This window comes from Thalassophryne amazonica, chromosome 9 (genome assembly GCF_902500255.1).
Source record: "Thalassophryne amazonica chromosome 9, fThaAma1.1, whole genome shotgun sequence".
NCBI classification, from domain to species: domain Eukaryota; kingdom Metazoa; phylum Chordata; class Actinopteri; order Batrachoidiformes; family Batrachoididae; genus Thalassophryne; species Thalassophryne amazonica.
In genome coordinates this window covers 76,408,993-76,432,993 of record NC_047111.1, presented here as the reverse complement: position 1 = coordinate 76,432,993, position 24,001 = coordinate 76,408,993, and the positions used below count along the sequence as shown (strand labels likewise).

The 24,001-nt window shown below is 42.3% G+C and overlaps 1 long non-coding RNA gene across 1 annotated transcript; it reads right to left on the bottom strand.

The window, feature by feature from the left end:
• Positions 1-828: 828 nt before the first annotated feature.
• LOC117516581 lies at positions 829-22,227 on the bottom strand. Its single transcript, XR_004562472.1, has 3 exons — positions 22,149-22,227; positions 13,040-13,049; positions 829-840 (listed from the first exon to the last, which is right to left on the bottom strand). It is a non-coding gene; the product is annotated as an uncharacterized LOC117516581 (long non-coding RNA).
• Positions 22,228-24,001: the final 1,774 nt, after the last annotated feature.

The following is a 24,001-nucleotide window of genomic DNA, read 5'->3' as shown; positions in this document are numbered from 1 at the left end:
ACACTGAAACAGAGTTTATCAAAATTTTCACGTTGGAAAAGTCCCATTTTCAGTGACCTAAAATGAAGTTTATGTGTGAACAAGAGGCCAAAACACATAGAAACAGCTATGTCTAATTAAAACCAAAACAACAACAAACAAAAAAACCTATGTATGCGTGATAAGGGCCTAAAATAATCAGTTTTGCAGCTTTTTGCTTTTTTTTTTTTTACAAATTTCAGGGGTTGATACAAGAGCAATTGTGGCATTGCTGTTATACAGTAGTGTTCAGAATAATAGTAGTGCTATGTGACTAAAAAGATTAAGCCAGGTTTTGAGTGTATTTCTTATTGTTACATGGGAAAAAGGATTCCATTAGATTCAGTAGATTCTCACAAATCCAACAAGACCAAGCATTCATGATATGCACACTCTTAAGGCTATGAAATTGGGCTATTAGTAAAAAAAAAAAAAAAAGTAGAAAAGGGGGTGTTCACAATAATAGTAGCATCTGCTGTTGACGCTACAAACTCAAAACTGTTATGTTCAAACTGCATTTTAGTAATCCTGTGAATCACTAAACTAATATTTAGTTGTATAACCACAGTTTTTCATGATTTCTTCACATCTGTGAGGCATGGAGTCAACCAACTTGTGGTACCTTTCAGCTGTTATTCCACTCCAAGATTCTTTAACAACATTCCACAATTCATTCACATTTCTTGGTTTTGCATCAGAAACAGCTTTTTTGATGTCACCCCACAAGTTCTCAGTTGGATTTAGGTCCGGGGATTAGGCAGGCCACTCCAAAACATTAATTTTGTTGGTTTGGAACCAAGATTTTGCTCATTTACTAGTGTGCTTGGGGTCATTGTCTTGTTGAAACACCCATTTCAAGGGCATGTCCTCTTCAGCATAAGGCAACATGACCTCTTCAAGTATTTTGACATATCCAAACTGATCCATGATACCTGGTATGCGATATATAGGCCCAACACCATAGTAGGAGAAACATGCCCATACCATGATGCTTGCCCCACCATACTTCGCTGCTCCTTCGTGTTGAAAGGAGCCAGCTGAGGTGGTTCGGGCATCTGGTAAGGACGCCTCCTGGGCACCTGGCAAAGGAGGTGTTCCAGGCACGTCCATCTGGGAGGAGACCCCGAGGAAGACCCAGGACTAGGTGGAAAGATTATATCTCCACACTGGCCTGGGAATGCCTCAGGATCACCCAGTCAGAGGTGGTCAATGTGGCCCAGGAAAAGGAAGTCTGGGGTCCCCTGCTGGAGGTGTTGCCCCCGCAACCCAAACCCAGAAAAGTGGAAGATGAGTAACTGTCACTGCCCACATACTTCCATACATCCTTTTACATTGGCACTGACGTTAAGAAAAATGTCTACGAGTTGACACCGTGGAACTTATTGGAATTTTCTTTCAATATTGAACATGACCACATTATAAGAAGTCGCAGCAATGTTTTGACAAAAGTATAGGAAACAGTGAAAATGGAGGTGGTCTGTAAAGCCATAAAATATGTCACAGTAAGATTTTATAGACAGAAAGCTCTCATCAAAATATTACACCATTGTAAACAGTCTTCTTCATGTCTTTATATTTTAAGGTTGTCTTGCTTGAACTTAGGCTACACTGTCCCCACGATTTCCAGTGGTATTTGTCCATTTCATCTTTATCTGTAAGCTTTCTAGAAATGGACAGAAATATATGCAAAGTGTGGACAGAAGGCTTTATTCATATGTTTTTAATGTTGAGCATCAATGAACCCCAAGTTTGTGCAACAAATGAAAAATCACCCACAGGAATCAGTGGTTATTTTGCATCATATCTATAATTATTTTTGCAGCAGATTTTTTTTTCATAAAAATAATATTGGTTGGGGCCTGTAATAGACTGGCGTCCTATCCAAGGTGTACCCTGCCTTTTGCCCTATGAGTGCTGGAATTGGCTCCAGTGTCTCCATGACCATTTACTGGAGTAAGTGGGAATCACAAATGGAAGGATGGAAGGATGGACTGATGGATGGCTACAGAAGATGAATAAATAAATATTGGGAGGGAATTAAACTGCTGAATGATAACTATATCAGGCTAGAAGCATCAGGTGGATTATTACAGCGAGTGCATAATTCATTCCTGGTTAGCCCGACTCTGCCATACGGTGATTACAGAGCAGGTGGCCAAAGCTGAAGGATCATGCACATAATGAAATTTGCAATGGAAGAAATGTGAGTGTACACAAGGAGAATGTGAATGCAATGTGGTGTCAATGCAGAACAGACAGACAGAGAAGCTGTCCCTGAGCGTTTCACCTCTGATCTGTACATGGACTTTACTCTTCAGAAGTCTTCAGGCTGCTCATGAATCAATGGATTTGATTTCAGCTCACCAGTGAGGTTAAACAAGCATGAGGCCAATGACCAGTGGTGATCTAGGTAAAACAGGTTTTTCTTTGCTTTGCTGAGTTTTCAATTTTCTATCTTCGGGAAGCAAAAAAAAAAAAAAAAAAGGTCTAATTTCTTCTAAATATACTGTTTCAAAGAGCACTACTTCCACATTTGATCAATTGCTTAGTTATTGTGAACATTTAATTGTGTAAAAAAGTCAATGCAAGTCATGTTTTTCAAATTTATTCAGATTACTGATGAATGCAGAGCAGGTGGCTCAGAGTTGGATTACAAATATATTGGCTGGGTTTTGATTCCAGGTCTTTGCTTCAGGCCACCTGTTTGTCATTGGACAAGATGTTTGTCTGCATTGTCCCAGTCCCCTCATCTGTAATTGGTACTGGCTTTGGCTGGAGGAGTCACAGACTCTCATTCGCTTCAATCGACGGTATCCAAGCATAACCGCCAGCCCGATGGGCCTATATGAGATTAAACTTTTTTTTCTAGTTTTAGTTTCCATGTCCAACAGTCATAAAACTGGGTGGATAAATGGGCTTGCCAGACCTACATTTTTCTCTACAAAAAATTTTTGTTTCATGGATCCAGAGGCAACCAGTGAACCACAACAAGCTTCAGATTTCTAACAGAGAGATATTTAAAGGCACAGGAACAGTTGTCCTCTTGTTATGCACAAACAAAAGGTTTTCACTTTCATGCATACCATCCACACTGCAACACAAAGAATACACAGACCATAAAATAATGCCTATGAGTACTAACAAATTTGTACCAGCAGTAACTAACAGAACAGTGTCCCAGTTGATGATGACGGGAACTGATGCACCTCAGGACACTATGTATAGTACGTCCAGAAAGTATTCACAGCGCTTCACTTTTCCACTTTTTGTTATGTTACAGCCTTATTCCAAAATGGATGAAATTCTTTTTTCCTTCAAATTCTACCCAAAATACCTCATAATGACAATGTGAAAAAAGGTTTTTTTTGTTTTGTTTTGTTTTTTTAGATTTTTGAAAATTTGTGAAAAATAAAATAAACTAAGAAATCACATGTACATACGTATTCACAGCCTTTGCCATGAAGCTCAGAATTGAGCTCAGGTGCATCCTGTTTCCACTGATCATCCTTGAGATGTTTCTAGAGCTTAAATGGATTCAACCTGGGGTAAATTCAGTTGACTGGACATGATTTGGAAAGACACACACCTGTCTGCATATAAGGTCCTACAGGTGACAGTGCATGTCAGAGCACAAACCAAGTATGAAGTCAAAGGAATTGCCTGTGGACCTCTGAGACAGGATTGTCTTGAGGCACAAATCTGGGGAGGGTACAGGAATATTTCTGCTGCTTTGAAGGCCCCTCCAACATCCGTAAATGGAAGAAGTTCGGCTCCACCAGGACTCTTCCTAGAGGTGGCCACCCATCTGAACTGAGGGCTCAGGGTGAAGGGCCTTAGGCAGGCGACCAAGAACCTGATGGTCACTCTGTCAGAGCTCTAGTATTCCTCTGTGGAGAGAGGAGAACCTCCCAGAAGGACAACCAGTTCTGCAGCAATTCACCAATCAGGCCTGTATGGCAGAATGGTCAGACAGAAGTTTGGAAGAGTTTCAAAAGAGTTTCAGTATTCTGCTGTAGAGAGAGGAGAACCTTGGAGACAGACAACCATCTCTACCATACAGGCCTGATTGGTGGATTGCTGCAGAGTGGCCAGACGGAAGCCACTCCTTAGTAAAAGCCACATGGCAGCCTGCCTGGACTTTGTCAAAAGGCACCTGAAGGACTCTCACACCAACAAAATTCTCTGGTGTGATGTGCAAAAGCTAGAAGTCTTTGGTGTGAATGCCAGGCATCATGTTTGGAGGAACCCAGGTGCCATCCATACAGTGAAGCATGGTGGTAGCAGCATCATGCTGTGAGGATGTTTTTCAGCAGCAGGAACTGGAAGACTAGTCAGGATTGAGGGAAAGATAAATGCAGCAATGTACAGAGACATCCTGGATGAAAACCTGCTCCAGAGCACTCTTGACCTCAGACTGTGGCGATGGTTCTTCGTTCAGCAGGACAAAGCTTCCCTTTATTTATTTTTAGAAAGGAAATTTAGTGTGCAGCAGCTTGTCCGAGACACATATACAAACACCATCAGACCACAACAGCATAGTACACACAAGACACTCAACAATAAAAAAAACTCCTTCTTCCTCCAAAACCAAAGACAGAATTCAATGGACAGTACACAGATAAAACTGTCAACATGAAACATGGATAGGAATAAATAAATAAATAATTTCACATATTAAAAAATCATGTACAATATTCAAAAGATGTCAATCCAATGAATTCAAATTCCTGATAGCCACAGGAATGAAAGAATCCCTGGCATGAGCAGTTCTCAACTTAGGTATCCGAAAACGGTGACCAGAAGGGAGCGAGTTAAACTCCCCAAAAAGTAGGTGCACAGGGCATTTAAAAATTTAGCCTTACCCCTGACCCATTTACAACCCCAATTCCAATGAAGTTGGGATTTTGTGTAAAATGTAAATAAAAAAAACAGAAAACAATGACTTGCAAATCCTCTTCAACCTATATTCAGTTGAATACAAAACAAAAACAAGATAATTAATGTTCAAACTGATAAACTCTGTTGTTTTGTGCAAATATTTGGTCATTTTGAAATGGATGTCTGCAACACATTCCAAAAAAGTTGGGACAGGGCAACAAAAGACTGGGAAAGTTGATGAATGCTCAAAGAACACTTAATTGGAAACATGTGAGTGTCATGATTGGGTATAAAAGGAACATCTCCAAAAGGCTCAGACATTCACAAGCAAAGATGGGGTGAGGATCACCACTTTGTGAACAACTGCATGAAAAAATAGTCCAACAATTTAAGAACAATGTTTCTCAACGTTCACTTGCAGGGAATTTAGGGATTCCATCATCTACAGTCCATAATATAATCAGAAGATTCAGAGAATCTGGAGAACTTTCTACATGTAAGCAGCAAGGCTGAAAACCAACACTGAATGCCCGTGAACTTCAATCCCTCAGGCGGCACTGCATTAAAAACCGACATCATTGTGTAAAGGATCGTACCACGTGGGCTCAGGAACACTTCAGAAAACCATTGTCAGTTAACACAGTTTGTCGCTACATCTACAAGTGCAAGTTAAAACTCTACCATGCAAAGCGAAAGTCATACATCAACAACATCCAGAAACGCCATGCCTTTTCTGGGCCTGAGCTCATTTGAAATGGACATATGCAAAGTGGAAAAGTGTGCTGTGGTCTGATGAGTCCACATTTCAAATTGTTTTTGGAAATCATGGACGTCATGTCCTGCAGACAAAAGAGGAAAAAAAACCATCCAGATTGTTACCAGCGCAAAGTTCAAAAGCCAGCATCTGTGATGGTATGGGGGTGTGTTAGTGCACATGACATGGGCAACTTACACATCTGTGATCGCACCATCAATGCTGAAAGGTACAGCCAGGTTTTGGAGCAACACATGCTGCCATCCAAGCAACATCTTTTTCAGGGACGTCCCTACTTATTTCAGCAAGACAATCCCAAGGCACATTCTGTACGTGTTACAACAGCGTGGCTTCATAGTAAAAGATGCAGGTACTAGGCTGGCCTGCCTGCAGTCCAGACCTGTCGCCCGTTGAAAATGTGTGGTGCATTATGAAGCACAAATGACAAAGGAGACCCCGGACTGTTGAACAACTGAAGTCATACATCAAGTAAGAATGGGAAAGAATTCCACCTACCAAGCTTCAACAATTAGTGTCCCCAGTTGCCAAACGCTTATTGAGTGTTGTTAGAAGAAAAGGTGATGTAACACAGTGGTAAACATACCACTGTCCCAATTTTTTGAAATGTGTTGCAGGCATCCATTTCAAAATGAGCAAATATTTGCACAAAACAATAAAGAGTTTCAGTTTGAACATTAAATATCTTGTCTTTGTGGAGTATGAAATTAAATATAGGTTGAAGAGGATTTGTAAATCATTGTATCCTGTTTTTATTTACATTTTTCACAACGTACCGACTTCATTGGAATTGGGGTTGTATTATAAATATGTTATAGCTGTGGTAGCTGTACCCCAACCACCTTAGACACTATGTTAACCAGCCTTATTAGCCTACACTTGCTGCTCATTGGAAGACCATCATATCACACCACAATAAAAAATGGCAGGACTGATTCAATAAAACACTGATTAAAAAAAAGTCATCAGAGTCCTGCACACACTGAATGATTTCATCTTCCTCAGAAAGAAAAGTCTCTGTTGGACCTTTTTGCAGACAGCATCTGTGTTCCTCTGAAAAGATAATTTGCAGTCAATGATGAATCCTATTTGTACGCATCCATTGTATCAACATTCATGTTCTGAATAACAGTGTGTAAGACATTGTGTTGTGATCTATGAAAATCAATTGTCATATCCTTTGTCTTAGAAACATTCAGGGGCAGATATAAGTTCTCACACCAAGCAATAAAATCAATTACAGGGCCACGCCTCTCCTCATCATTATTCAAAAGACTCTCTCTAACAGTGTCATCTGCAAATTTCACACCATGCCTATTCTCATACTTACTCCTACAGTCATTACTATATAAAATAAAAAGCAGTGGTGACAGAACACAGCCCTGTGGAGAGTCTGTGGAAGAAAAGCCTTTTGAGGATGAAACACCATGAACCCAAACACACTGCGACCTACTCCTCAGAAAATCCCGTAACCACCCAATTAAGTTAAGGTTTAGGTAAAAAGAGTTTCTCAGCTAACAAATGGGGCTGAATAGTACTGAACACTGAAGAGAAGTCAATAAAAAGGAGCCTAGCATGAGTTTTTGAGGTTTCCAGATGTTTAAAAAGGAAATTTAACACTGTATGTTTTGCATCCTCAACACCTCTGACAGCCCTGTAAGCAAACTGGAGCTGATCAGACTGTTCCTCCACCTGCTTCAGTAAGTCCTGCTTAATCATCCTCTCAAGGGTCATCATCACCAAAGAGGTGAAAACTACCGGTCGAAAGTCATTTAAGACCTTAGAGTTCCTACACTTAGCCACAGGACTGATTGTGGAGTGTTTCCAGAACTTTGGCACTGTAATTTCTCCCGGCTCTTTATGTAATTTACTACCCCTTTCCAAGAACCAAACCAATGTATTCCTCATTTTGAGTTTATTAAAGGTCACGTTAGAAACCAGGCCTGGGACCCTCACAGACAGTGTCCATCTTGTGAAAGGCCCCTAAAATGAGTCATACACCACTTTTTATACCTTGTGGGTGTCACAGTGGGTGTGGTTTAGTCTAACATTTCTAATATTACTGGCTCTCACCAACAGGGGGCGGGCTCCCTGTTTCTGAAACTTGCACATATGATGGAAGTGAAACTTAACTCTTATATTTCTCAGAAACTTCCAAACAAATAACACAGACAAACACTTGATATCTAACACAGAATAAGGAATTAGCACAGATATTATCTAACAGCGCTGTTTGCATCTGGAGTGACTGAGTGAAGATCACTTTGAAGATGTCACTTAGCTGACCAGCACAAGACTTAAGGGCTTGACCACTAATGTTGTCAGGACCAGGGCTTTTCCTGACGTTGGTTTGTTTAAATAATGATTTGACCATAGACACATCAGTATCAAAAACAGGGGAGTCACTGACCAAATTCTCCCCCATATGACTGATTTTCGCACGAAAATCATTGTCAGAAAATCATCACATCAGAATTAAAACCATTTAAAAGCACAGTGTTATTGCCTTTATGCAAGCCTGTCATTAGGTGGATGACTTTGGTCTTTGCCTCTACTGGTGGTTGGCTCTCACTGCGGTATTGTATCACTTCCTGTTCCGGAGCACAGCGGTGTTTTTCTGTATCTGTATCTGTTAGCTGTTTAATCTGCGCAGTTAGATTGATCTAGTTATCTAGATTACGATTTGTTTCCCAGTGTAATCTTTACGTGCCTTAACTAAAGCACTCCTTCTGCTGAATCACCTCTAAATTATTTACACATTATTCACTTTGCGTGTTTTTAGGAATCCGCTAGCTTAGCGTAGCTACTAGCTCTTAGCCGATTTAGCATGGCGGCTTCTCCTGTCTCTCCCGCACTTTTCTGCTCTGAGTGTGAAATGTTTAGTTATTCCTCGCCCTCCTTTAGCAGTAACGGTACTTGTAATAAGTGTAGCTTATTCGTAGCTTTGGAGGCCAGGCTGGGCGAATTGGAGACTCGGCTCCGCACCGTGGAAAATTCTACAGCTAGCCAGGCCCCTGTAGTCGGTGCGGACCAAGGTAGCTTAGCCGCCGTTAGTTACCCCCTGGCAGATCCCGAGCAGCCGGGAAAGCAGGCTGACTGGGTGACTGTGAGGAGGAAGCGTAGTTGTAAACAGAAGCCCCGTGTACACCGCCAACCCGTTCACATCTCTAACCGTTTTTCCCCACTCGACGACACACCCACCGAGGATCAAACTCTGGTTATTGGCGACTCTGTTTTGCGAAATGTGAAGTTAGCGACACCAGCAACCATAGTCAATTGTCTTCCGGGGGCCAGAGCAGGAGACATTGAAGGAAATTTGAAACTGCTGGCTAAGGCTAAGCGTAAATTTGGTAAGATTGTAATTCACGTCGGCAGTAATGACACCCGGTTACGCCAATCGGAGGTCACTAAAATTAACATTAAATCGGTGTGTAACTTTGCAAAAACAATGTCGGACTCTGTAGTTTTCTCTGGGCCCCTCCCCAATCAGACCGGGAGTGACATGTTTAGCCGCATGTTCTCCTTGAATTGCTGTCTGAGTGGTGTCCAAAAAATGAGGTGGGCTTGATAGATAATTGGCAAAGCTTCTGGGGAAAACCTGGTCTTGTTAGGAGAGACGGCATCCATCCCACTTTGGATGGAGCAGCTCTCATTTCTAGAAATCTGGCCAATTTTCTTAAATCCTCCAAACCGTGACTATCCAGGGTTGGGACCAGGAAGCAGAGTTGTAGTCTTACACACCTCTCTGCAGCTTCTCTCCCCCTGCCATCCCCTCATTACCCCATCCCCGTAGAGACGGTGCCTGCTCCCAGACTACCAATAACCAGCAAAAATCTATTTAAGCATAAAAATTCAAAAAGAAAAAATAATATAGCACCTTCAACTGCACCACAGACTAAAACAGTTAAATGTGGTCTATTAAACATTAGGTCTCTCTCTTCTAAGTCCCTGTTGGTAAATGATATAATAATTGATCAACATATTGATTTATTCTGCCTTACAGAAACCTGGTTACAGCAGGATGAATATGTTAGTTTAAATGAGTCAACACCCCCGAGTCACACTAACTGTCAGAATGCTCGTAGCACGTGCCGGGGCGGAGGATTAGCAGCAATCTTCCATTCCAGCTTATTAATTAATCAAAAACCCAGACAGAGCTTTAATTCATTTGAAAGCTTGACTCTTAGTCTTGTCCATCCAAATTGGAAGTCCCAAAAACCAGTTTTATTTGTTATTATCTATCGTCCACCTGATTTTAACATCCACACAGATGCTGAGAATGACAGCCTCAACACTGCATTTAATCTATTATTAGACTCTATTGGCTTTGCTCAAAAAGTAAATGAGTCCACCCACCACTTTAATCATATCTTAGATCTTGTTCTGACTTATGGTATGGAAATAGAAGACTTAACAGTATTCCCTGAAAACTCCCTTCTGTCTGATCATTTCTTAATAACATTTACATTTACTCTGATGGACTACCCAGCAGTGGGGAATAAGTTTCATTACACTAGAAGTCTTTCAGAAAGCGCTGTAACTAGGTTTAAGGATATGATTCCTTCTTTATGTTCTCTAATGCCATATACCAACACAGTGCAGAGTAGCTACCTAAACTCTGTAAGTGAGATAGAGTATCTCGTCAATAGTTTTACATCCTCATTGAAGACAACTTTGGATGCTGTAGCTCCTCTAAAAAAGAGAGCTTTAAATCAGAAGTGCCTGACTCCGTGGTATAACTCACAAACTCGTAGCTTAAAGCAGATAACCCGTAAGATGGAGAGGAAATGGCGTCTCACTAACTTAGAAGATCTTCACTTAGCCTGGAAAAAGAGTCTGTTGCTCTATAAAAAAGCCCTCCGTAAAGCTAGGACATCTTTCTGCTCATCATTTTATTTTATTTTTTAGCACTGTTGTTGTGCGTTACCTGTGCTGCTCCACAGCCTGTCCAGTGGATTTTTATTTTGTTTTAGCACTGTTGTTGTGCGTTACCTGTGCTGCTCCACAGCCTGTCTAGTGGATTTTTATTTTGTTTTAGCACTGTTGTTGTGCGTTACCTGTGCTGCTCCACAGCCTGTCTAGTGGATTTCTATTTTGTTTTAGCACTGTTGTTGTGCGTTACCTGTGCTGCTCCACAGCCTGTCTAGTGGATTTCTATTTTGTTTTAGCACTGTTGTCGTGCGTTACCTGTGCTGCTCCACAGCCTGTCTAGTGGATTTTTATTTTGTTTGTCAACGTATTGATTTATTCTGCCTAACAGAAACTTGGTTACAGCAGGATGAATATGTTAGTTTAAATGAGTCAACACCCCCGAGTCACACTAACTGTCAGAATGCTCGTAGCACGGGCCGGGGCGGAGGATTAGCAGCAATCTTCCATTCCAGCTTATTAATTAATCAAAAACCTAGACAGAGCTTTAATTCATTTGAAAGCTTGTCTCTTAGTCTTGTCCATCCAAATTGGAAGTCCCAAAAACCAGTTTTATTTGTTATTATCTATCGTCCACCTGGTCGTTACTGTGAGTTTCTCTGTGAATTTTCAGACCTTTTGTCTGACTTAGTGCTTAGCTCAGACAAGATAATTATAGTGGGCGATTTTAACATCCACACAGATGCTGAGAATGACAGCCTCAACACTGCATTTAATCTATTATTAGACTCTATCGGCTTTGCTCAAAAAGTAAATGAGTCCACCCACCACTTTAATCATATTTTAGATCTTGTTCTGACTTATGGTATGGAAATAGAAGACTTAACAGTATTCCCTGAAAACTCCCTTTTGTCTGATCATTTTTTAATAACATTTACATTTACCCTGATGGACTACCCTGCAGTGGGGAATAAGTTTCATTACACTAGAAGTCTTTCAGAAAGCACTGTAACTAGGTTTAAGGATATGATTCCTTCTTTATGTTCTCTAATGTCATATACCAACACAGAGCAGAGTAGCTACCTAAACTCTGTAAGGGAGTTAGAGTATCTTGTCAATAGTTTTACATCCTCATTGAAGACAACTTTGGATGCTGTAGCTCCTCTGAAAAAGAGAGCTTTAAATCAGAAGTGTCTGACTCCGTGGTATAACTCACAAACTCGTAGCTTAAAGCAGATAACCCGTAAGTTGGAGAGGAAATGGCGTCTCACTAATTTAGAAGATCTTCACTTAGCCTGGAAAAAGAGTTTGTTGCTCTATAAGAAAGCCCTTCGTGAAGCTAGGACATCTTTCTACTCATCACTAATTGAAGAAAATAAGAACAACCCCAGGTTTCTTTTCAGCACTGTAGCCAGGCTGACAAAGAGTCAGAGCTCTATTGAGCTGAGTATTCCATTAACTTTAACTAGTAATGACTTCATGACTTTCTTTGCTAACAAAATTTTGACTATTAGAGAAAAAATTACTCATAACCATCCCAAAGATGTATCGTTATCTTTGGCTGCTTTCAGTGATGCCGGTATTTGGTTAGACTCTTTCTCTCCGATTGTTCTGTCTGAGTTATTTTCATTAGTTACTTCATCCAAACCATCAACATGCTTATTAGACCCCATTCCTGCCAGGCTGCTCAAGGAAGTCCTACCATTATTTAATGCTTCAATCTTAAATATGATCAATCTATCTTTGTTAGTTGGTTATGTACCACAGGCCTTTAAGGTGGCAGTAATTAAACCATTACTTAAAAAGCCATCACTTGACCCAGCTATCTTAGCTAATTATAGGCCAATCTCCAACCTTCCTTTTCTCTCAAAGATTCTTGAGAGGGTAGTTGTAAAACAGCTAACTGATCACCTGCAGAGGAATGGTCTATTTGAAGAGTTTCAGTCAGGTTTTAGAATTCATCATAGTACAGAAACAGCATTAGTGAAGGTTACAAATGATCTTCTTATGACTTCGGACAGTGGACTTATCTCTGTGCTTGTTCTGTTGGACCTCAGTGCTGCTTTTGATACTGTTGACCATAAAATTTTATTACAGAGATTAGAGCATGCCATAGGTATTAAAGGCACTGCGCTGCGGTGGTTTGAATCATATTTGTCTAATAGATTACAATTTGTTCATGTAAATGGGGAATCTTCTTCACAGACTAAAGTTAATTATGGAGTTCCACAAGGTTCTGTGCTAGGACCAATTTTATTCACTTTATACATGCTTCCCTTGGGCAGTATTATTAGACGGTATTGCTTAAATTTTCATTGTTACGCAGATGATACCCAGCTTTATCTATCCATGAAGCCAGAGGATACGCACCAATTAGCTAAACTGCAGGATTGTCTTACAGACATAAAGACATGGATGACCTCTAATTTCCTGCTTTTAAACTCAGATAAAACTGAAGTTATTGTACTTGGCCCCACAAATCTTAGAAGCATGGTGTCTAACCAGATCGTTACTCTGGATGGCATTTCCCTGATCTCTAGTAATACTGTGAGAAATCTTGGAGTTATTTTTGATCAGGATATGTCATTCAAAGCGCATATTAAACAAATATGTAGGACTGCCTTTTTGCATTTACGCAATATCTCTAAAATCAGAAAGGTCTTGTCTCAGAGTGATGCTGAAAAACTAATTCATGCATTTGTTTCCTCTAGGCTGGACTATTGTAATTCATTATTATCAGGTTGTCCTAAAAGTTCCCTAAAAAGCCTTCAGTTGGTTCAGAATGCTGCAGCTAGAGTACTGACGGGGACTAGCAGGAGAGAGCATATCTCACCCGTGTTGGCCTCCCTTCATTGGCTTCCTGTTAATGCTAGAATAGAATTTAAAATTCTTCTTCTTACTTATAAGGTTTTGAATAATCAGGTCCCATCTTATCTTAGGGACCTCATAGTACCATATTACCCCATTAGAGCGCTTCGCTCTCAGACTGCGGGCTTACTTGTAGTTCCTAGGGTTTGTAAGAGTAGAATGGGAGGCAGAGCCTTCAGCTTTCAGGCTCCTCTCCTGTGGAACCAGCTCCCAATTCAGATCAGGGAGACAGATACCCTCTCTACTTTTAAGATTAGGCTTAAAACTTTCCTTTTTGCTAAGGCTTATAGTTAGGGCTGGATCGGGTGACCCTGGACCATCCCTTGGTTATGTTGCTTTAGACGTAGACTGTGTTTCATAATTATTGTATGGCCTTGCCTTGCAATGTGGAGCGCCTTGGGGCAACTGTTTGTTGTGATTTGGCGCTATACAAGAAAAAAGTTGATTGATTGATCACTAATTGAAGAAAATAAGAACAACCCCAGGTTTCTTTTCAGCACTGTAGCCAGGTTGACAAAGAGTCAGAGCTCTATTGAGCTGAGTATTCCATTAACTTTAACTAGTAATGACTTCATGACTTTCTTTGCTAACAAAATTTTAACTATTAGAGAAAAAATTACTCATAACCATCCCAAAGACGTATCGTTATCTTTGGCTGCTTTCAGTGATGCCGGTATTTGGTTAGACTCTTTCTCTCCGATTGTTCTGTCTGAGTTATTTTCATTAGTTACTTCATCCAAACCATCAACATGTTTATTAGACCCCATTCCTACCAGGCTGCTCAAGGAAGCCCTACCATTATTTAATGCTTCGATCTTAAATATGATCAATCTATCTTTGTTAGTTGGCTATGTACCACAGGCTTTTAAGGTGGCAGTAATTAAACCATTACTTAAAAAGCCATCACTTGACCCAGCTATCTTAGCTAATTATAGGCCAATCTCCAACCTTCCTTTTCTCTCAAAAATTCTTGAAAGGGTAGTTGTAAAACAGCTAACTGATCATCTGCAGAGGAATGGTCTATTTGAAGAGTTTCAGTCAGGTTTTAGAATTCATCATAGTACAGAAACAGCATTAGTGAAGGTTACAAATGATCTTCTTATGGCCTCGGACAGTGGACTCATCTCTGTGCTTGTTCTGTTAGACCTCAGTGCTGCTTTTGATACTGTTGACCATAAAATTTTATTACAGAGATTAGAGCATGCCATAGGTATTAAAGGCACTGCGCTGCGGTGGTTTGAATCATATTTGTCTAATAGATTACAATTTGTTCATGTAAATGGGGAATCTTCTTCACAGACTAAAGTTAATTATGGAGTTCCACAAGGTTCTGTGCTAGGACCAATTTTATTCACTTTATACATGCTTCCCTTAGGCAGTATTATTAGACGGTATTGCTTAAATTTTCATTGTTACGCAGATGATACCCAGCTTTATCTATCCATGAAGCCAGAGGACACACACCAATTAGCTAAACTGCAGGATTGTCTTACAGACATAAAGACATGGATGACCTCTAATTTCCTGCTTTTAAACTCAGATAAAACTGAAGTTATTGTACTTGGCCCCACAAATCTTAGAAACATGGTGTCTAACCAGATCCTTACTGTGGATGGCATTACCCTGACCTCTAGTAATACTGTGAGAAATCTTGGAGTCATTTTTGATCAGGATATGTCATTCAAAGCGCATATTAAACAAATATGTAGGACTGCTTTTTTGCATTTACGCAATATCTCTAAAATCAGAAAGGTCTTGTCTCAGAGTGATGCTGAAAAACTAATTCATGCATTTATTTCCTCTAGGCTGGACTGTTGTAATTCATTATTATCAGGTTGTCCTAAAAGTTCCCTAAAAAGCCTTCAGTTAATTCAAAATGCTGCAGCTAGAGTACTGACGGGGACTAGAAGGAGAGAGCATATCTCACCCATATTGGCCTCTCTTCATTGGCTTCCTGTTAATTCTAGAATAGAATTTAAAATTCTTCTTCTTACTTATAAGGTTTTGAATAATCAGGTCCCATCTTATCTTAGGGACCTCGTAGTACCATATCACCCCAATAGAGCGCTTCGCTCTCAGACTGCAGGCTTACTTGTAGTTCCTAGGGTTTGTAAGAGTAGAATGGGAGAATGGGAGGCAGAGCCTTCCTCTCCTGTGGAACCAGCTCCCAATTCAGATCAGGGAGACAGACACCCTCTCTACTTTTAAGATTAGGCTTAAAACTTTCCTTTTTGCTAAAGCTTATAGTTAGGGCTGGATCAGGTGACCCTGAACCATCCCTTAGATATGCTGTTATAGACGTAGACTGCTGGGGGGTTCCCATGATGCACTGTTTCTTTCTCTTTTTGCTCTGTATGCACCACTCTGCATTTAATCATTAGTGATCGATCTCTGCTCCCCTCCACAGCATGTCTTTTTCCTGGTTCTCTCCCTCAGCCCCAACCAGTCCCAGCAGAAGACTGCCCCTCCCTGAGCCTGGTTCTGCTGGAGGTTTCTTCCTGTTAAAAGGGAGTTTTTCCTTCCCACTGTAGCCAAGTGCTTGCTCACAGGGGGTCGTTTTGACCGTTGGGGTTTTACATAATTATTGTATGGCCTTGCCTTACAATATAAAGCGCCTTGGGGCAACTGTTTGTTGTGATTTGGCGCTATATAAAAAAATTGATTGACTGATTGATTAGTTTCATTCCATCCCACACAGATCTGAGATCAGATTCACTAAATTTGGCCTCAATTTTACTCTTGTGCTGAAGTTTAGCCTTTACAATTTCAGCTCACACAACCTTCCTAATTTTAACATATGCCTTATCACCACTAATAAAAATAGTCTTCTTTTCCCTCAAAAGATCTTCTTTTTCTTTGTCAGTTCTTTGAATATCCAGGGCTTACTGCTGGGGTAGGAAACAACTGTCTTAGCTGGATCACACTGTCCACACAGAAAGAGAGATAAATGCACACAGCATCTGTCAGTTCATCAAAGCTTCTGGATGATTCCTGAAAAACGGACCAATGGACCGTTCCATCCCTCAGGCAGCACTGCATTAAAAAGCGACATCATTGTGTAAAGGATCTTACCACGTGAGCTCAGGAACACTTCAGAAAACCATTGTCAGTTAACACAGTTCGTCGCTACATCTACAAGTGCAAGTTAAAACTCTACCATGCAAAGCGAAAACAATACGTCAACAACATCCAGAAACGCCGCCGCCTTCTCTGGGCCCGAGCTCATTTGAAATGGACAGACATGAATTGGAAAAGTGTGCTGTGGTCTGATGAGTCCACATTTCAAATTGTTTTTGGAAATCATGGACGTCATGTCCTCCAGACAAAAGAGGAAAAAAAAACATCCAGATTGTTACCAGCACAAAGTTCAAAAGCCAGCATCTGTGAAGGTATGGGGTGTGTTAGTACCCATTGCATGGGAAACTTACACATCTGTGATGACACCATCAATGCTGAAAGGTACATCCAGGTTTTGGAGCAACACATGCTGCCATCCAAGCAACATCTTTTTCAGGGACGTCCCTGCTTATTTCAGCAAGACAATGCCAAGCCACATTCTGCACGTGTTACAAGAGCGTGGCTTCGTAGTGTACGTGTACTAGACTGGCCTGCCTGCAGTCCAAACCCGTCGCCCATTGAAAATGTGTGGCACATTATGAAGCACAAAACTTGACAATGGAGACCCCAGACTGGTGAACAACTGAAGTCATACATCAAGCAAGAATGGGAAAGAATTCCACCTACAAAGCTTCAACAATTAGTGTCCTCAGTTACCAAATGTTTATTGAGTGTTGTTAGAAGGAATGGTGATGTAACACAGTGGTAAACATACCACTGTCCCAACTTTTTTGAAACTGGTTGCAGGGATCCATTTCAAAACGACCAAATATTGGCACAAAAACAAAGAGGTCTGTCAGTTTCAACATTAAATATCTTGTCTTTGCCGTGTATTCAGTTGAATATAGGTTGAAGAGGATTTGCATATCATTGTATTCTGTTTATATTTCCATTTTACACAACATCACAACTTCATTGGAATTGGGGTTGTATATTGTAGCCTATCGTGCTTGACAAACAAACCCTGAGCGATGTTCAGCACGATTGCCAGGAATAGGAAGGAAAATATCTCCATCGTTGGACTTGATATGCATGGCAACACACCCTACACAAACTAATAAAAAACATGGTAGTTTAAAAAAAACCCGCACACAATATAAGCTGCAATGACCCGAAACACACAGTGAAGATATCAAAGGAGTGGCTTCAGGACAACTCTGTGAATGTCCTTGAATGGCCCAGCCAGATCCTAGACCTGAATCCGATTGAACATCTCTGGAGAGATCTGAAAATGGCCGTGCACTGATGCTCCCCATCTCTTGGGCACTATACGAGGTCTGTTAGAAAAGTAACGGACCTTTTTATTTTTTCAAAAACTATATGGATTTGATTCATATGTTTTTACGTCAGCCAAGCTTGAACCTTCGTGCGCATGCGTGAGTTTTTCCATGCCTGTCGGTTGCGTCATTCGCCTGTGGGCAGGCTTTGAGTGAACACTGCTCCACCCCTCTCGTCGTTGTTTCATTGCGAGGAAATGGCGGAATGATTTGGGCTTTTTTTTCCATCAGAATTTTTTCAGAAACTGTTAGAGACAGGCAGCTGGAAACCATTTGAAAAATTTATCTGGCTTTCAGTGAAAATTTTACGGGCTTCACAGAGAATAAGGAGTGTTACTATAGCTTTAAGGACAGCCCACAATGGCGCACGGCGCGCCGCGCTCCGAGCCGCCATCGAGAGGCAGAAACCACCACATCATTTCTAAACAAATGGCTGTGTGGAGCCGGGACCATCGTGTGCAATTTCTCTGGTTATCACAAGAGCTGGACATCAGCCATTTTCCGGCAGATTTCACTTTTAACAAGAGATTTTGTCATTACTAGTTACTTTTTTAGTTACTTTCACCAGCTGCCGACAACAACCCTCTGCCACATCAACATGACAATGATACTTGTGTTGTGAAAGTGACGTGACACGGACCCACAACAGGGGGCGTTAATGAACGGACAATGGATAAGCCAAAAGTAACAATTTAATGTTGTGAATCGCACAACAACGTACAGACAATAACAATATGGTGGACTGTCAATCATACACCAGGTGACGTGTGGGCAGGCTCGACGATAGAAGACGCCTGGAGAGAGAAGAGCTGGATCCCCACACAGCTTCCACCACCAACGGAGCTGAAGAACACCGGAGCCGCCAAGCCCTGCGCCCCAGGTGGCCGCTGTCTTCAGCAGTCATACCAGGTACTGCTGGCAGAAAACAGAGACAGTCCAGATGAGTGTGAGTTCGCACACTCAGTAATCCCACAGTCTGTCTTAAGTAAAGGAGGGAGAACCTCCACCTCCAATCACACACACTCGTGCAGCTCCTGGTCAACCACTTATCTGAGTTGGGGTGTGAGGCGAAGCCGTCACTGTCACACCAAACGCCAATCCTCCAGATAAGGAAACACTCCAGGAAAACGGCTGCAATAGAAGTTCAGGTTAAACACACACAGTGTCAGTCAGCAGAGAAATTACCTGAATGGTAGTTGATTTCTCGGCGGGGAGGTGGAGTTGCAGTCCGGCCTTTATGGTGGTGGTGATGAGAAGTGAATGAGTGACAGCTGGTATGGATGATGAGTGACAGCTGTCACTCCTGGTTGCTCCGACACCCTCTCGTGCTTGAAGCCCGCACTTCAAGCAGGGCGCCATCTTGTGGTGGTGGGCCAGCAGTACCTCCTCTTCAGCGGCCCACACAACAACTTGTTTTGCCAAAACTCACTTTATAGTCACCCTTTCTTGACTTCATTGAAAATAAATACTTGTTTTATAAAAAGTAAAATAAAGACCTCTTTCTTGACCTCATATTTAACTGTTGACAGCACTGTAACAGTAAAACTTGCAATTTCTAACCTACATTGTTTATAAATGTAACTATTAAATTCTTTCTAACATTTTTCTAATATTTAAATTCTCTCTAAACATTTTACTTGTCAAAATTATTATAAGTAGTATTAGTAGTTGTAGTAAAAAAAAGGCTTCAAAACTGGACCTTTAATCTAGGGGTGTTGTGGGGGGGGCACATCCTTCCCCCACACCCCCATTCCATCTGGATTCTCCCCTGCTTTGGCGTCTGAGCACAAAGAATGGATAACATTTATTTATGCAGAAAACATGACCAGATTTACAGGTAAGAAGGTTTTATTGCATTTTCACATCATGTGGTCCTTAGAAAGAGAGTTTAGGTGCATTTGACTGGAAAATAGTGTTAGTTGTTGACGTGTTGCGGAGGATCAGCTGTTTTTACCGAGCAGATACGGAGTGGCTCAGCTCAGAATTCTAAATAAAGGAGAAAAAAGCATAAAAATGTCTTTGTAAAGCTCAGTGCAGGTGTGCTGTTGTCACCGCGCTTTAGGAGGTGAGGAAGAGTCGTAGTTGCTGCAGAAAACCGTGGATGAAAAGTTCACAGCTCACTTAAAGTGGGCAGTTCAGTCAAACCCCGACCCCCTGCCCAAGGACCAAGTTTAATGCTGCTATCGACCCACAATGCAAAAATAATAGTAACGCACAGTGACTTGGAGAAGTAACTTTAATCTGATTACTGATTTGGAAAGATTAACGCGTTAGATTACTCATTACTAAAAAAGTGGTTAGAGTAACATGTTACTAAGTAACACGTTACTGGCATCACTGCTTGCGAGCATGAACACAGTGCGAGCAGCTGGGTGGTGCACCACATCACACCGCTGATGTAGAGGAAAATAAAATAAATCCAGCTGTATAATTACTGAATATCACTGGGTTGGTATAAATAATACATAAAAGGGGATGCAATACAGAATCCCACAGTTAAATAACCATGGTTAAAATAAAAAATAAATGCCACTCACGGGATTTGTCCCATAAGCTCTGATTACCAGACAGAAACTTTACCACTGTGCTACAATCACTGTCTTATAACAGGAGCATGAAATGGCTAAAATCAACAACCAGATAAACATATTTTTTAAAGAGAAAAAAGCGCTGTGATAACGGTCAAGCACTGTGATAACTGACCATTTGGTACGGCATATTTCTGCTGATACGTGACTGAAAATAGTGTATTTAACGCACTGTTGGCGTGTCCTGTGGCGCACCACTCACAGCCCTCACGGCCCAACACACGTGTCAGATGTAAACAAGAAAAGAAGGAAAATCCACACACTGGTATAGCGCTTCCAAAATCTTTTAATTGACTAAAAATGCAAACGCAAAGTTTTGACCATGAGGTCTTCTTCAGGCAACTGTAGAAAAGACATGACAGAGGCAGTGTATTCCATCCATCCATCCATCCATTTTCTTCCACTTTATCTGGAGTCAGGTCGCAGGGGGAAGCAGCTCAAGCAAAGCCGCCCAGACCTCCTGATCCACACACACCTCCCCCAGCTCCTCCAGGGAAACCCAAAGGCATTCCCAAGACAGCCAAGAGATGTAGTCCCTCCAGCGTGTCCTGGGTCTTCCCCAGGGCCTCCTCCCAATGGGACGTGCCCGGAACACCTCTCCAGCGAGGTGTCCAGGGGGCATCCGGTAAAGATGCCCGAGCAGCGGCTCGACTCCGAGCTCCTCCCGAGTGACCGAGCTCCTCACCCTATCTCTAAGGGAGTGCCCAGCCACCCTGCGGAGGAAACTCATCCGCTCGGCCGCTTGTACTCGCGATCTCGTTCTTTCGGTCATGAGCCAAATCTCATGACCATAGGTGAGGATCGGAACGTAGATCAATTGGTAAATTGAGAGCTTTGCCCCCCTACTCAGCTCTCTCTTCACCATGACAGTCCGATACAGCGACCGCATCACTGCAGATGCTGCACCGATCTGTCTATCGATCTCACGCTCCATCCGTCCCTCACTCGTGAACAAGACCCCGAGATACTTAAACTCCTCCACTTGAGGCAAGGACACTCCACCGACCTGAAGAGGGCAAAGCACCTTTTTCCGGTCGAGAAACATGGCCTCGGATTTGGAAGTGCTGATTTTCATCCCGGACGCTTCACACTCGACTGCAAACCGCCCCAGTGGATGCTGAAGGTCCTGATTTGACGAAGCCAACAGAACCACATCATCCGCAAACAGCAGAGACGAGATTCTGTGGTTCCCAAACCAGACCCCCTCTACACCCTGGCTGCGCCTAGAAATTCTGTCCATAAAAATAATGAACAGAACCGGTGACAAAGGGCAGCCCTGGTGGAGGCCAACGTGCACTGGAAACAGGTTTGACTTACTACCGGCAATGCAAACCAAGCTCCTGCTGTGGTCGTACAGGGACTGGATAGCCCTTAGCAAAGGACCCCGGACCCCGTACTCCCGGAGCACCCCCCACAGGGTGCCCTGAGGGACACGGTTGAACGCCTTCTCCAGATCCACAAAACACATGTTGACTGGTTGGGCGAACTCCCATGAACCCTCGAGCACCCGATGGCGCGTGTAGAGCTGGTCCAGTGTGCCGCGACCAGGACAAAAACCACACTGCTCCTCCTGAATCTGAGGTTCGACCATCGGTCGAATTCTTCTTTCCAGTACTCTGGAATAGAACTTACCGGGGAGGCTGAGGAGTGTGATCCCCCTATAGTTGGAACACACCCTCTGGTCCTCCTTCTTAAACAGAGGGACCACCACCCCAGTCTGCCAATCCAGACCGGGGTGTATTCATAGACTGGATAATTTACCCTATCTTTTTTTGTCTGCTATTCTTGATTATCCTGCACCTGGCCTAATCAGGATTGGATGTGCACACAACTACTGGTTTTTTTTTTTCTGTTTTACTGTTCTTTTCTGTCAGACAGACATGAGATTCAGATCGACTGCTGAGTCTCCACATGAATTGATGGTCCGTTTCTTCAGCCCGTCGTATTTCCACATGTTGACAACAAGCACACACACACACACACGTGTCTGTCAAAACAAGGGATGTGTTCTGCAGCTGTGACGTGACCAGAGATGTCTAAACAGCTGTGGGCAGCCAGCCACGCCACACACACATGCTGTGGGGGAAGCCGACACTTTGGTACGCCACATGTGCACTTGCAACTCCACAGTCGTAGGGGCTTTTAGACAAATTTAACATCCAGCTCGACAGTGATCGTCTGCTGACTATTTTCATGCTAATAGTGCGAATGGCCACACATTTTCTAAAGCCCTTGTCACAGTGGCGTATTCGTAGAGCTGCTCATTGCGGCATTGTGTTTCATTTAAATACGCCCTAAATATGCGCGTACTCAGCCTTTAACAGTGTTGGTTCATACTTGCAGCTGCGTGTGTTTGCGCTTTAATGTGTGCACACAGTCGCGTGTACTATGCCGCACCAGTTTCAGTGCTATTTTGTGCCTCTGTGGAAGTGCGCTCTGTTCTCTACTGCATGGTGTGGTGCGGCTCAAAAACAGACTCATTTAACATTATTATTTTTTTTGTTTGTTTTGTTTTGTTTTGGTGGATCACTTTCTTTGTGTCCAGATGCTGCTGAGTCTGGCTGTGGTAAAGGCTGCCCTGAATGAAACGCTGTGACTTGTTAACTGGGAGCGCTTTTACTGATAGCGCGCGCGGTCTCCCTCTCTCTCTCTCTGTGACACAGAGAGAGAGAGATGGAGACTGCGCGCGACAGAGCGCTTTTATGAAACGACGCGACACAGTGAACAGTCCTCATATATAATAAGTCCAGTATGATAAAGTGAAGCAACGATCTTGCAGTATTTATAGTTCCAAAGAACAACAGGGAGATGTGAAATGGGGTACAGTACTGTGTTGAAGCGTGGGCGGGCTCACAATAGCGGACAGTAGCACGGCGCTGCGTGTACTCGCATGAAGGCTCCATGCTGTGCTGTACGCCGAAGAACATTAAACATGTTTAATTTCTTCCATCCTACGTGCGTAGCCCTTAATATACTGCTACGTATTGAGAAAAAACTCCTTGTGAAGTGGGCGGAGAGCTGCTCATTACAGCGTAGACAATACGCTGTAATGAGCAGCTCTACGAATACGCCACTGTGACAGGGGCTTAAGTACCATGCGAGGGGTGTTAGTTCATGTGTGTCACCTGGAATTTTGCCCATACCTGCCGCGAGAGGGTTTGAATAGGCTCTCACAGCGCACACTCTGTCTTTCAGCTGCTGGTATGCGCAAATAGTTGGAGGCGTTGGAGGCAGCTACAATTTTACACATATTGCATACAATTCCTGCTCCATGCGCAATTTGACCACATTTGTAGTATGTGAGAGGGGGCCCTTAGGAGCATGCGGAGAGCACTGCGAATTGCAGTACACCAGTCAGAATTCTCTGGGTGGCTGCACTCAGAGAAAGCCACAGCTTTGCAGACCCACTCCAGACTGTTAATACATGAAGGTTCCACTTTAAATAATATTAAGTACTGGAGCTCACACAGCAGGAAAAACATGATTGATAACTTTAACATTACAAACCTAAATCTCATAAAGGAATACACGGCTAATTCTGTCCGAACCAGAAAACTTGCAGAGGAAATAAAATACGTCAGATTAAGCCTGGAAGATTGCAACAGGAAAACCCG